At 49.0% G+C, this 13,356-nt stretch overlaps 1 protein-coding gene across 1 annotated transcript in view; it reads left to right on the forward strand.

Moving 5' to 3' along the window:
* Nucleotides 1-13,356, forward strand: part of LOC101557809 (guanine nucleotide-binding protein G(q) subunit alpha) — a 255,180-nt gene that overhangs the window by 173,571 nt on the left and 68,253 nt on the right. The gene's annotated exons all lie outside the window — the stretch shown is intronic.

Below are 13,356 nucleotides of genomic sequence, written 5' to 3' on the forward strand. Positions count from 1 at the left end.
TGTCATTATCTTCATTTCCTGTGTAAGTGATTTTGCTCGTTTCTGTTTCTTTTCGAGTCTGTATTCACTCTGGAGAAACCTGTGTTCTCTCTTGAATACACACTCTTCCCTTTCCCCTCACATCTTTCTAAATAAATAGATTTCAATAAAATCTATCCTACTTCACAAAAAATTGGTAGAGAATAAAAAATATTTCTGTGACAATTCCATTAAACCGTTTCTTGTTGGAACATGGTGCCATTGAACGACATTTATTAAAAAGGCTTTTCAGATGAAGTCATAAAATTTGCTTATAAGTGGATGGTCATGGAGAGTATCATGCTAAGTGAAATGAGTCAGAAAGAGAGGGACAGGCATAGAAGGATTGCACTCACTTGTGGAATATATTATGAGACTGACACCCAAGGACAAGTAGAGACAAGGGCCAGGAAGATTGCTCCATGGTTGGAAGCCTGCCTGCCTCAGGAGCTGGGGGAGAAGACAGCCGGAATAGAGAAGGGATCACTAAGTCAATGATGGTTGGAGGGATGGAAATGTGTTCTGAAAATAGATAAAGGACCAAACGTGATGGCTCTCAGTATCTGTATTGCAAACCATAATACCCAAAGGTAGAGAGAGAGTATGGGGGAAACTGTCCACCATAGAGGCAGGGGGAGGGGTGGCATGGGGTTGGATACTGCAGACATTGGTGGTGGAGAAAGTGCACTGGTGGAGGGATGGGTATTCGATCATTGTATGACTGAAACTCAAACATGACAGCTTTGTAACTGCATCTCACAGTGATTCAATAAAAAAAAAAAGAATAAAAGCTTTTCAGTGGCTGGAGAGAATAGTCCAAGGATGTGTGTTTGCCTTGCATGCAGCCGAACCCAATTCTCTCCCCCAGACACTAATAGGAATGACCCCTGAGTAGAGAGCCAGGAGGAAGCCCTGAACAAAGCCAGGTGTGATCCCAAAGTAAAATAAAAACAAAGCGTATCAAAAAATAACATGCTTGCCACTCCGCTATGGTTTACATAAGTCTTGGTTACATACAAATTTTGGTAATCTGACGATCATGTTTCATGGTCTAAAAGTATTTGTGGAAGAATATGAATGGAAATACTTAACATATTTGCATCTGAAAAATGATTGAGAATAACCCTATGTAATAGGATTTGTTCTGAATTTATTAGTTATTTCAGCCTCTAGAGAGATCTTTTGGGCTTGGGTTTGGGGACCACAGTCAGCGTGCTCTGTGGTTAGTCCTGGCTCCAGCTGATGGGCTCAGGGGGCCATCTAGGGTGCCGGGGATTGAACCCAGGTGAGCTATGCGCGAGGCAAGGAAAAGTGGTATTTTAGGTTCTATACGTATGAATGTATTATGAGGACAATTCAGGCCACGTTTTTGCAACTGTGCTGAGTCTAGCTGGCTAAGTCACCCCCCAACCCCCAGAGCGCTACCCCCTCCTCCACTGTCAGTGTCACCTCATCCAGACCTCCGTCCCCCCAACCCTGCCTCCCCAGAATTTTGGTAATCCAGAGCCAAGGGGCAGCCACTGCTCGGTGCTGTCTGTTTCCTGTTTGGTCTCTCGCCATATGCAGATGAGTGAGGACCTCTGGGGTTGATTCTTATCTGTGATCTTCTGAATTCAGAGGGTGGTGGTGGTGGCATAAGATTTGGGGCCAGAGAGATAGAGCACATGGGATAAGGCACTTGCCTTAGATTATTCTCTGTTTGACCCCTGTCACTGCAGGGCCCGTTGAGCTATGCTGGGTGTGGCCCGAGAGGGCCCCGGGCGTCTCTGGGGAAGCCTGGTGCTCCCCATCATTGCAGGGGCCAGAAACACTGTGTTCTTGGGCCCTTGCCTTGAGCCTAGTTGGCTGATAATGGCCAGAAGATCTTCTCTAACTCTGCCCTCCAATCCACGTCTCCTGAGCCACCCCACCCCCAAAATTATGTACTTATGTTTTGCACCCCACAAAATGCCTAGTGGTGTGTGGATTCTCTTTCCTTTCCTCCTTCCACTCACTTGTAATCCTTTACTTTGTCCCACAGTACAAGTAGTTGCCGTTACTCTCACTTCTTTTTTTATTTTTGTGTTGGAACAGCTTTTCGTTCTCACAGCTAATAGGGGAATCCAAACAGTTACTCTAGAAACTTCTTGACTTGAAAAAAGATCGTGAGGCCCAGAGTCGTGAGTTCTCAGTTCTCCTGAGCAGTTTCTGAGCCTCTAGCTGGTCATGAGTCACGCTAACTATCCCAGAAAGATTCTCTCCCCCGACATTGAACCTCCTTGGAGCATCTGGGCCTCTTCATGAAGGAGCAAGGTTTGGGACTTTGAAAGTCAAACCAAGTTGAACAGGAGAATTTCTCCATTTTTCCTGTTGTCAAACAAAGCAAAAGCCAAAACCAGCAGCAGTGTATTTGTGGTTAATAAGATTGTAGGGGCACAGGCAAGGCAAATGGCTAAGATGATTATGTTTGTTTGTTTGTTTCCTAAGATGTAATCTCAGGAAATGAGCCACCGGCAAATGGGATCTCAGAAATGAAGATGGTGTGCTTTATTTGCGGGCCAGGGTGGGGGAGACTCAGACCAGCCAGTTGATTTGTTTGTGAAAATCACTCCCCAGTGGTTGCTGGATTTCTCGCTCTAGGGTCAGTAATTTTCCAGATGTGGTACTTGAGGCCAGCAATTCCCTGGGCTGATCTGAGGGGGAAGGCAGCCATGGTGAAAAAGATTAGGAGTTGTGTGTGACACTAGCCCCCTCCCCACTCTTGGGTTCCTTATGCCACAGGTTAAGAAGGTTCAATCTGCATTGCAGACATTTGCTGGACTTTTCCTGAGTATTGTTTTCCATATTTAACAGACTTTGACTATAGGACCCAGTTTTCAAATAAACACCCAAGTGATTGAAGTTTCTCAAATAATCTTTGAAAGTGCCTGTTCCATACCTGGCATAACTAATTACTCTGAATTTTGTAAAATGTGCATGTCTGCAGAAGAATTCCTATTTTAATATTTTTATTACTACTGTGACTTTGCCTAAATTATTCTGAAAGAAACTGTTATTTGTGGAGCCAGAGAGGTAATACAGTCTTTTTTCTTTTTTGAGGAACATTAACAGTCTTTATTTACATGAGAACCAGAAGCACTCAGATCTCTTTTTTTTTAATTTTTTAAAAAAAATTATTGAATCAGCGTGAGATAGTTACAAGCTTTCATGTTTGGCTTACAGTCTCACAATGATCAAACACCCATCCCTCCACCATTGCACATTCCCCACCACCAATAACCCGGGTATACCCCCCCCCTTTTTCACCCTCCCCCTGCCTTCATGGCAGACAATATTCCCCGTACTCTCTCTACTTTTGGGCATTATGGCTTGCAACACAGACGCTGAGAGGTCATCATGTTTGGTCCATTATCTACTTTTGGCATGCATCTCCCGTGAGGCTGACACCCAAGGACAGTAGATACAAGGGCCAGGTAATACAGTCATAAAACTTACTTTTGCATGCTGCCAACCCAGGTTCAATCCCCAATGTCCAGTATGGTCCCCTGAGCAATGCCAGGAGTGATTCCTGAATGCAGAACCAGAAGCAATCTCAGAGCATTGCCAGGTACGCCTCTCCCAGGAGTAATTCCTGAGTGCAGAGCCAGAAGCAACCCCTGAGCATTGCTGGGTGTGACCCAAAACACCTATGTAACTTGTCTTTCAAAAATACTCTTTTAATGCATCTCAAAAATCTGGTGTCCTGGGCTGTGAACTTCCTAAGCTATCTTGTATCCATCAAATTTGGTATCGATCCTTTAGACCTGAATGATCGTGATGATCTAGCTGGATCGAGTAATCATTTCACTAAGGTGTTTTTTTTTTTTTAGCTTTGCTCTGTTCCACTGCTCTCTTCTGGCTTGTAGAGTGATTTGATAGATCTGCTGTGAATCTGACGGGAGTTCCCCTAGATCTGAGTTCCTCTGATCTTGCTGCATTCAGTGTTCTCAGTCTTCGGCTTCTTTCATTCTGATTAGTTCGTCCCAGGGTTTTTTGTTTTGTTTGGGTTTTTTATCGTGGGTCTGTATTTTTGCTGGGACCCTTTGGGCCTCTTTATCTGAGTGCACACGCTCGCTCTAAGAAATTCTTAAATGCAGTTTGTTTGATTAGTGATTTTTATTGTTGTTGTATTTGTTAGTTTTGTTATGTTTGGGGACCATGCACTGCAGACCTCAGGGGTTACTGCTGGCCCTGTATTCAAGGGCCAGTCCTGGTGGGCTCTTGGGGCCATGGAGTTCCAGGAATCAAACCTACAGTCTCTCCAGCTCTATGTTTTTTGTTTTTTCGTTCTTGATTTTTTTTTGGCAAGTCCCCCTCCCTGTTCCCCAGAGACTTGATACTCGTCCTTTTGAACTCATCCTCTACGTAGTTCTCTGGTGTTCTGGTGAATTTCTCAGGCTTCCCCCATCTTCCGATGTTTCCTAGAGGTTCCTGTGTCTCATATTGGTGCTCACTGTTTTTTTTCCCTCAGCTGCTGTTACTCTGCTGCGGAGGCCTTCTATTGAGTTTTCTTAATTTCACCAGCCAAACTCTTTAGTTCTGTTACTTCTGACTGTCATTTTCTCATTTCTTCTCTTGCACATCCCTCTGTTTTACGAATAGTACCGTGGTTTCTTTGAGCCGTTAATCACTGTCACAGTGTCTGCAGCCATTGTCTGAGAGGGCTAGCGCTGGTTGGTACTGGTAGCCACCTGTTAGCCTCCGCTCACTGAGCTCGGTGAAGTCTTGTGAAGCCTCCACACTCTGTCTGCTGCGCTCAGAGAGTGATTCTCCAGTTCACCCCCACGGGGGTCTCTGAGGGTAGCCTGAGTGTTGCTCTGTTCCTTTCCTGCTAGTTCCCGCCTGGTAAAGGTTGCTGAAGTGTGTGCAGTGAAAAGCACTCTCATGCATCAGTGGTTGTGTGGCTCAGGGTACAAGCAGCAGCAGTGAGTGGAGTTCTGGGTGTGAGGCGTGAACAGGGCCCGGGAAGTGAGCAAGCAGAGGCCTGGGACGTGGTCGTGGGTCTGCATGGGGCTGGGCGTGTAGGCTGAAGGCCCAGGTGGAAGGAAGAGAGTCAATTTCTGGTTTCACAAAGGTCCTGGAGGTGTCAGCCAGGAGACCAGCGTCACCTGGAGAAGTGACGGGCAGGTAGAGAAGGTGAGGGTATGCGTGGCAGGCATGGCTGTGGTTAGGCTAGATTGAATTTCTTTGAAGAAAGATAAGCCATGACAGTTATTCCTGTACCTGGGAGGAAGCCCCAGATGATAATATGGGCACACGTGTATGTAGATATGAATAGGTACAGTGAGAGAGTTCTAGCAGTTGTCTGAATTATTGTATTGATTGCGTGGACAGACACCAAAATGGAGATTCAAAATAAGAATCAGGCCAGAGAGAGTATAGTGGGTAGAGCCCTGGCACACAGCTGATCCAGGGTCAAGCCCCAGGCGCCCCCGTCTCCCGAGCCCTGCCAGGAGTGACCCTGAGCACTGCCGGGTGTGGCCTCCCCTCAGTCCCATCCCCAAAAACTCAATATGGCTCTAGTGGTAGAACTCGTGTCTGGCACAGGCGTCCCTGAGTCCCACCCTGGGCACTGCAGTCCCTCCCAGCATCAACACTGTCCCCAAGCACTAAGCATCCGTGCTGGGCCAGCCGGGGGCACTGCTGAGCGTCCCTGGGGATAGCCCAGGCCCCCTTAACCTCAGGAGGTGACCCCTAATTTTTAAAAAATAAACCATGGAAGAGCAGATTGCATCATGGAATGATTAATTTGTTAAACCCGAAAGTGTGTCAGTGTAATAAATTTTCAGTCTAGTATTTTGTTATCTGGAACATTCTATTTAATAATACGTCCTCTGTTTCCAGATAAACATTTTCCAAATTAACACTGTGGTCATTTTGGGGTAGCAGAGGGTTCTGTGGCCCTCGTCGTCGTTCTCGCTCCCAGAGAGGGCAGGGCCACTGCCGCACAGGGGCCGAGTGCTGGTGGACAGGAGAGTGTGAGACGGAAACGTGGGTGCTCGCCAGCCATGGCGCCTGTGCATCTTCGCTCCCCATTATTCACTGGCAAGGTTGGCTCCTCCTGGTGCCCAGGTGGACAGAGCACAAGAGTGGCCAGCAGGGGGGAACCGGCAGCCCCTTGTACCGACAGATCCCACACGCACGACGCGCCGCCTTCCGTGAGCACTTGCGAGGGCGAGGTCCTGCAGCCGCGTTGAGTCGTGAGTGTGGAGAGGCTGTTCCGTGGGAGTGAGTCACTAGCTTGGGCACACGGCCAGCGGCAGCTCAGAGTGGCTCTGCTGCTCTGTCACACACCCAGGAATCCTTCAGGCCTGGCCCGGCTGTGTTGGGCGCCAGAGGGAGAGTGACCCAGGCGGGCAGACACTGTCAGAGGAGGTCAGGGGGTCTGGGAAGTGCCAGTTCCTGTCCACATTGTCTTAGCAACTGTTATTCCAAGAGGCATTTGCACGTGTGAGGGCTCAGACCCTGCGCCCAGGGTGACCTCCAGAGCGTTACTTCCCATCTGAGCCATTGGACCTTCCTTGCCTGCTGTATTCAAGACACAGAAGCTAGTCGATTGTGCACCGTGGCTTCTGTTTTATGTGCTATTTCCCTTTTATTTTGAACAGTTTGTCTCCGAGGGGCAGACCCAGCTGTGCTTAGGGCTTGAGGGCCATGTGGGGTGCTGGGGATTAAGCCCATGTGGGCTCCGTATAAGGCTGTATCCTAGCGTTAGGGTTGCTCTGGTCCCGTGAATAATTGGCAGTCTTATTTGGCTCTGCCTGTGAGTGTGTACCCTTGCCCCTGACTGTGAGTTCTTCAAGTGGTCCCGGGTATGCTCCCTGCCCCCACCCCAGCAGAAACAGGTGAGTAGGGCTGGGTGGCTGTGATGTAGCACGGCAGCCCCCCGCACCAGTGCCCCTCACTGGACCCCCCCATTGCCTTTGAGCAGAGGAACAAAGCTGCAGTGGCCTGGGATTCTCCCCGGCCCCCACTCCGACTTAGTTCAGAATCTGCCATTTCTGATTTAGAGAATCAGACGCCAACATGGTGGTAGGCGCCCAGGGAATGAAAGAGCATGTGAGCCCCTGGGCGGGCGGGAGTGGCCGACTGCGGTGGCCTCACTGCTCGGGGGCAGCTGTGACTTAAGCTAGGTGGGACGGTCCTGTGGAAGTGCTCCTGCAGATGTGGGGTTGCCACGGGGCTTTCTGCTTCCAAGTTTAGGAGTAGGCGTGGCCTGCCAGCCGGAGGCAGCCCTGTTGGAAGAATCCTCCCAGAGTGACCAAATGTTTTTTAAATTCCATCTGGGGGCTGGAGTGATAGCACAGCGGGTAGGGCGTTTGCCTTGCACATGGCCAACCCGGGTTTGATTCCCAGTATCCCACGTGGTCCCCCGAGCACTGCCAGGAGTAATTCCTTAGTGCAGAGCCAGGAGTAGCCCCTGTGCATCACCAGGTGTGACCCAAAAACAAAACAAAACAAAAAAAGTTCCCTCTGAAGAGTTGAGCTCCCGTGGACAGGCGGTGGGAACTCAGACCCTGTCTTTGCTGAGGCAGCTGGGCAAGTGCCGGCACCTCTCTGAGGTGCACCTGACTCACTTGTAATCACCTCAGGGACATGGCTAGTGGCTCTGTGTAGAACTCTCCCTCTTCCTGATACTCTGCTTTGTCCTGCTGTTCCTGTGAGACTCCCCAGCGCTGCTGGAAGCCCCTAGTGAATATTGCTGTCTGTTAGTCCGCTAGCCAGAGCTGAAAAAGAAAGCAGAGTATATTGGTGTTCTTTGTGGATGTGGTCAGTACTGTGTTGCTGCTTCTGTGCAGTGCTGGAAGCAGAAGGGCTGTACGTTGCAGTGACGTGTCATCTGTCCTGCAATGTGAAGTGACTTCCCTGTTCATCATAGCGCCTTTCCTCAGTAATTGTTTAATTTCATGTCATCGTGTGTGATGTTTGCCACTATTCATGGTTCCTATTTGGACAAGTTGAACAGTGTCTAATTTATCTTCTTACTCTAAAACAAAAATATTCTTTCCACATCCAGGATGTTTTGGTAGGAAAAAAAACAGAGAGGATTGGCTTTCTTTTGGGTACATGTATATAGTCTAAAATTCAGTGTATGTTTTCTAAGTTCCTCTCATCCTTTTAAATAACTGAGTGGGACTCAGGAGAAAGCTTACATTAATGCAAATGATGGATGATTATATTTCAGTAACATTTTTCCCGAACAGCAAGGATGGAATTAAACTGTAAAGCATTAGAGGCCGCAAGCAACTGTGTTCCTGGAGGGAGGGCTTAGGCCTTTGGGTACTGTGTATTATAGCACATATTTATACACATGTATGTGTATACACATATTTATAGCATATGTGTAAGCATTGGATTTATGGTTAAATGAAATCTGAGATGATTTGGTCCTTTAATACCATTTTATGGACAAGGAAACAATGTAAAGAGTTGGTAAACCAGGGATTGGAGAGGTAGTAAAGGGGTTAAGGTGCTTGTCTCATATGCAGGTGGCCCTGGTTCAATCCCTGGCACCACATATGGTCCCCCGAGCACTGCTGGGCCTGGTCAGCAAACCAGGAAGTAGACAGATAAGTAGGTAAATTAGCTCCTCCAGCGCATGATGGCTAAATACCCACTATTCCGTGTCAGGCCAGGCTCCAGTGCTATGTGCAGATTTCCAGACAGCACTGTTCACTCGTCCCTCCCTGCTTTCATCCTTCATCTGACAAGTCCTCGTTGATCTGCCAGTTGACCAGAACTCTGCCTGGCCCTCCATGGCATGGTGCAGTTCTCTCAGCAAGACACTGGGGACATCTTGGAGGATCTGTGTTTAGAATGGTCTCGTGCTGAGAGTAGGAAGTGCACGGGCCACTTCCTCGAGAAACTGTCAGGCGCACAGCGGAGAGGAGTTTCTTCACTGCAGTTCAGACAAAACATTTGTTGTCTGCTCTGTGCTCAGCTTTGAAGAAATTAGTCATCTCTACCTCTGCGGCTGGAGCAGGGATGAGCCAGGTCAGAACTATTGCCATCAAGCCAGATAGGACCACACCAGGCTTTAAAAATGTCAAGACCCCGTTCCTTTGAGAGGAGTGAAAGCAGAAGTCAGTGCCTTTTCGAGGTAATGTGGTGTATAGCCCCGGCAGAAAATAAAGCCTGAAGAAGAAACGGAATGGATGATAGGAAGTTATAGGAACTAGTTAACTGGGGCAGTAGAAATTAGTCTCATCTTACTGCACTGGGCCAACCTGGGTTCAGTCCCTGGCACCCCACATGGTCCCCGGAGCATGCTAGGAGTGATCTCCGAGCCCAGACTCAGAAGCAAGCCCTGGCCCCAAAAACAAAAAGATAAAAAGTTAGTCTCATCTTAGAGGAGTGGGCATGTGGTAGAAAGTTAAAACTCCGAACTACTGAGAATGTTCTATTTCAGTGCCCTCAATATGAAGGCATTGTAGGAGGCGATACAGATGTTTTCTCTAGCTTCTTCTCCTGTGGCATCCATATAATCCCTTGCTTTCTTTGGCTATGGTCTGTGGACCCGCCCTCACTGCTTTACCCCCACAGGAACTGTGTCTAATTTTCTGATTGCTACATCACCTCGCATCTCATTGTGCTCCAATAAACATTTAGTCATGCTAGTGAAAAGTGTCTGGCATGCCAAAACTCTTTTCTCTGGCGAAAACTTACTTTTCTGGAAAACAGAGGTAGAACTTCCAAACAGTGTGGCCAGCGCAGCAGAGAGAGCACCAGACTCACTGGGGAGAGTCACTCGTGTCCTGACCTATGTCACTAGTGGCTTCGGCCAGTTCTGGGAGAGCCACAGCTCTTCCTGTGGACAGGCTCATGGTTGGGCAGTGCTGGAAAATCCTCCGAGCAGTGACCAGCCGTGGTGTTCTAGGCTGTGTGCAGTGTGTCACGTCACCTCTGGTAAGGAGGTGAATGGAGAAGAATGTTGGAACAAATAGCAAAAGCAACTGCCCCCCTCCCCCAGTCTATCTTTATTTATATTGATGAGGTAGGCATTTGCTTTATTTTTGTAGGGTGGCCAGCATTGGGAATTAGAGATATTTCATTTAACTGTGTAGATCTCTTTTTTGTTTGTATCTATTGTACACATTTCAGTCTTTTTAAATATATATATTTTTACAATTTTGTCATTTAAATTGTTTAGATAACAGAGTTGCGATATGAAAATCAATAGATCCGGAAAATCAATTCATGTGAGCATTGTTATATCTGATCACAGGGTTGTTAGGGCCTTGTCTAAGAACTTATCAAGATGGGTGTGGCTCTAGGAGGTGTCGTGTGGCTGCTTATGTGGACACACGGTCCAGAAGAGTGGGCATGGCAGCAGCGGTGGGAGGTGGGCATGGCTGCTAGGGCTGCAGGAAGTATGGGGGGCTGGGGGGCTTCCCACCAGACTTCGAAAAAAGCACCAGAGTTCTCAGCCCAGGCCCCCGTACCGGACACTATTCGCAGGTTGGTGTCTCTTCAGAGTATTCGTGAGCGGGGACAGGGGTGAGCCTGCGGGGTGGCTGAGTGGGTTGCGGTGCTCTTGGTGGGGCTGTGGTGGGCAGGTCTCAGCCGGCCCCATCCAGTGCGTGCTCTATCGCTTTCCATTTAGATGCGTAGACCTTTATAGCTTCCCCAGAAAAATTGGGAGCCGTGGCCACACTGGGACCTAGATTCCAAAAGCAGCAGTTGAGGGCTGCTCAGCAGCTGCCTTCCATAGTGAGCGCCATGCCTGCCCCTCTCCTGAGCCCCCACCACCCTGCCCCTGGGCCCAGCCTGCTTCACGCCTTCCTGGGCTTCCTGGAGAGGTGCAGCCACCCCTCTTGCGAGCTTCCTTTGCCCAGAGAGCCGCTGCTGTCTTCCTGGGCAGTTTCCGGTCGTCTGAGAGCACTGAGTCAGTCACCGTCACAGCACCTTGACCTCGGCATGTCGTGTTTTCTGTGGTTCTCAGCGTTTTGCAGGCCTCAGGGTCCTCTGGACGCGTCTTAAAACTGGCCTCCAGGCCTCATCCTCAGAGTTTCTGACTCACGGAGTTTGACACGGCATCAGAGGGAGGATTTGCAGTTCCCTGGGATTCGCCGGAGAGGCCGCTAGTGTGTGGCCCGTCTCTGGCTAACCCCTGGTGACAGGAGGTGGCGGGAGTACCTCAGAGTTTTCTGTGAGAATCTTTCACGGCCAGCGGCCTCACTGAGGGCCTGCTTTGGAGCCCGGGATGGAGGGCGTGTCTCCGGCTCCAGACACTTGCTTTCTCAGGGTCTCTGGAGAGCAGCTTTAGTGAGAATGGGTGTTTCTATGGGGTCAGGGAGCGGGCGTCTTGGGTTTGGGTTCTGGGGACCATCTATGTGGCTTGGGGCTACTCTTGGAGCTCCCAGCAGTGTATGAGGTGTGAAGCCCAGGCCTCGCCCGTGCCCGCTGGGCTCCCGGCATCTGGGTCAGCTCTGAGCTGTGGGGCTTTCTGTTGTGGTTTGCTGGGCTGTGGGCCACATTCAGCAGTACTCAGGAGTTGCTCTGGGCTCTGCGCTCAGGAACTTTTCTTGGCGGTGTTTCAGGGACTCTATGGGGTGCTGGGAATTGAACCTGGGTCCACTCCATGTAAGGCAGATGCCCTCCCCACTGCACTCTCTCTCCAGCCCTGCGGTGGGGCTTTTGTGACACCTTACTTAAGTCGAGATTACGGTCACGGTCCAGGCAGTGCCTAGCAGGGCCAAGCATGAGTCGAGCTGATTAAGACTCTGAGCACCGGGGCAGACATCTGCCGGCGGGATTCCCAGGCTCAGCACTGCACCAACTCCTGAGCACCGTGGGGCGCAGCCCCCAGCACTGGCCGGGAGGGGCAGCCGAGCTCCGCCAGGTGCGGCCCCCAACCAAAGCCAAGGAGAGCAGAGTCCCTGGGTAGGGCCAGGAAGGTAACCGGAAGGGCTCTGGTGCGTATTTTGCCCGTGGAAGCTGGCTTTGTTTTCCATGACCTCTAGCACCCTACCCCATCCTGCTCCTGATGCTGAACCAGAAAAACTTCGAGCACCGGAGGGTGTGGCCCCAAAGTAGAAAACAAAAAGCAAAATCCTGTTGTTGTTTTTTTAACTTTGAAACTAATAATTAGGTTATCATGTGATTATGTAAGCCATTCACTACCCCAGTTTGCCGTTTATATTTCTGTACAAAATCAAGACTTTTGTCACTTACCAGCCCTTCGACTTAAATGTGCCGTTAATGGTTATGTTGATTTGCATATTTATGTGTGTGTATAATTTGCCTCTATCTTTACATTATGGCACTTGACTCAGATTTTCAGGCAGTGAGTGATGCTGTTTCATTTGAGGGTTGATCATACAGCATTTTCTGTTTTGAATTTATTCTGGGGCCACACCCGGGTACATGCAAGGCTTACTCCTGATCCTGTGCTCAGGAATCACTCCTGGCAGGACTCTGGGAACAATAGTAGGTGCCTGGGATTGAGTCTGGATTGGCTACACACAAAGCAGGCAGCCTGATCTGCTGTACTATCTGTCCGGACATATATAGCATTTTTAGTTCAGACTTTTTGAAATTTTTTGCGGGTGGAGGTGGGAAGTGGTACACCACTGTGCTCAGAGATCACTTCTGGCAGGGCTTGGGAGACCATATGTGGTGCCGGAAATCAAACCCAGGTCTGCTACACGCAGGGCAAGTGCCCTACCCCTTATACTATCTCTCCAGCCCCTTCAGTCTTAAGGAAAAATAAATTAATCCCTTTACCTCTATTCTCAAAATGAGTAATGAAAATATGAAAACCATTTTTTCCTTAAAAATATTGACTAGGATCCTCAATCTGATAGTACAGATAATTAAGGTACAATATTTTTAAAGTTGGGATATGTGTAAATGGAGGGAATAAGTGATTACTGTCTTTCAAATTATCCGTACTAACTGTTCTTCCTCATCACTTTATATCTTAGTTAAAATTAAACTCCGGATGCCATCCTGAGGAGTTGAGCAGGGTGCGCTTCTGCCAGAACATAATATACAGGGGGAGGGGGCCTGGGGGGTGTAGGGGACCTGATTTTAATAAACTAAACATCAGTGTGAATTGCACTTCCTGTCTGCATCCCTCAGCAGTGCTCTTATGGGGCACACAGCCACGCTGTTCTGAGGGGAGCCAACCCCCTCGTTTCCCTCTGTCCCCTCAGAGCACTCCAGGGTTCCCCAGAGGGAAGGACACGGGGCTGGACTTTCACTTTCATAAGCTGGCTGGAGCACCTGGCTAAGGAAATGTGTCGCCTTACTCGTGTGCAGTTTTCCGTGACGGGCAGAAGAGTCAAACTGCTATTGTTTATTGTTCTCTGTCTCTTA

This window comes from Sorex araneus, chromosome 1 (genome assembly GCF_027595985.1).
Source record: "Sorex araneus isolate mSorAra2 chromosome 1, mSorAra2.pri, whole genome shotgun sequence".
NCBI lineage: Eukaryota > Metazoa > Chordata > Mammalia > Eulipotyphla > Soricidae > Sorex > Sorex araneus.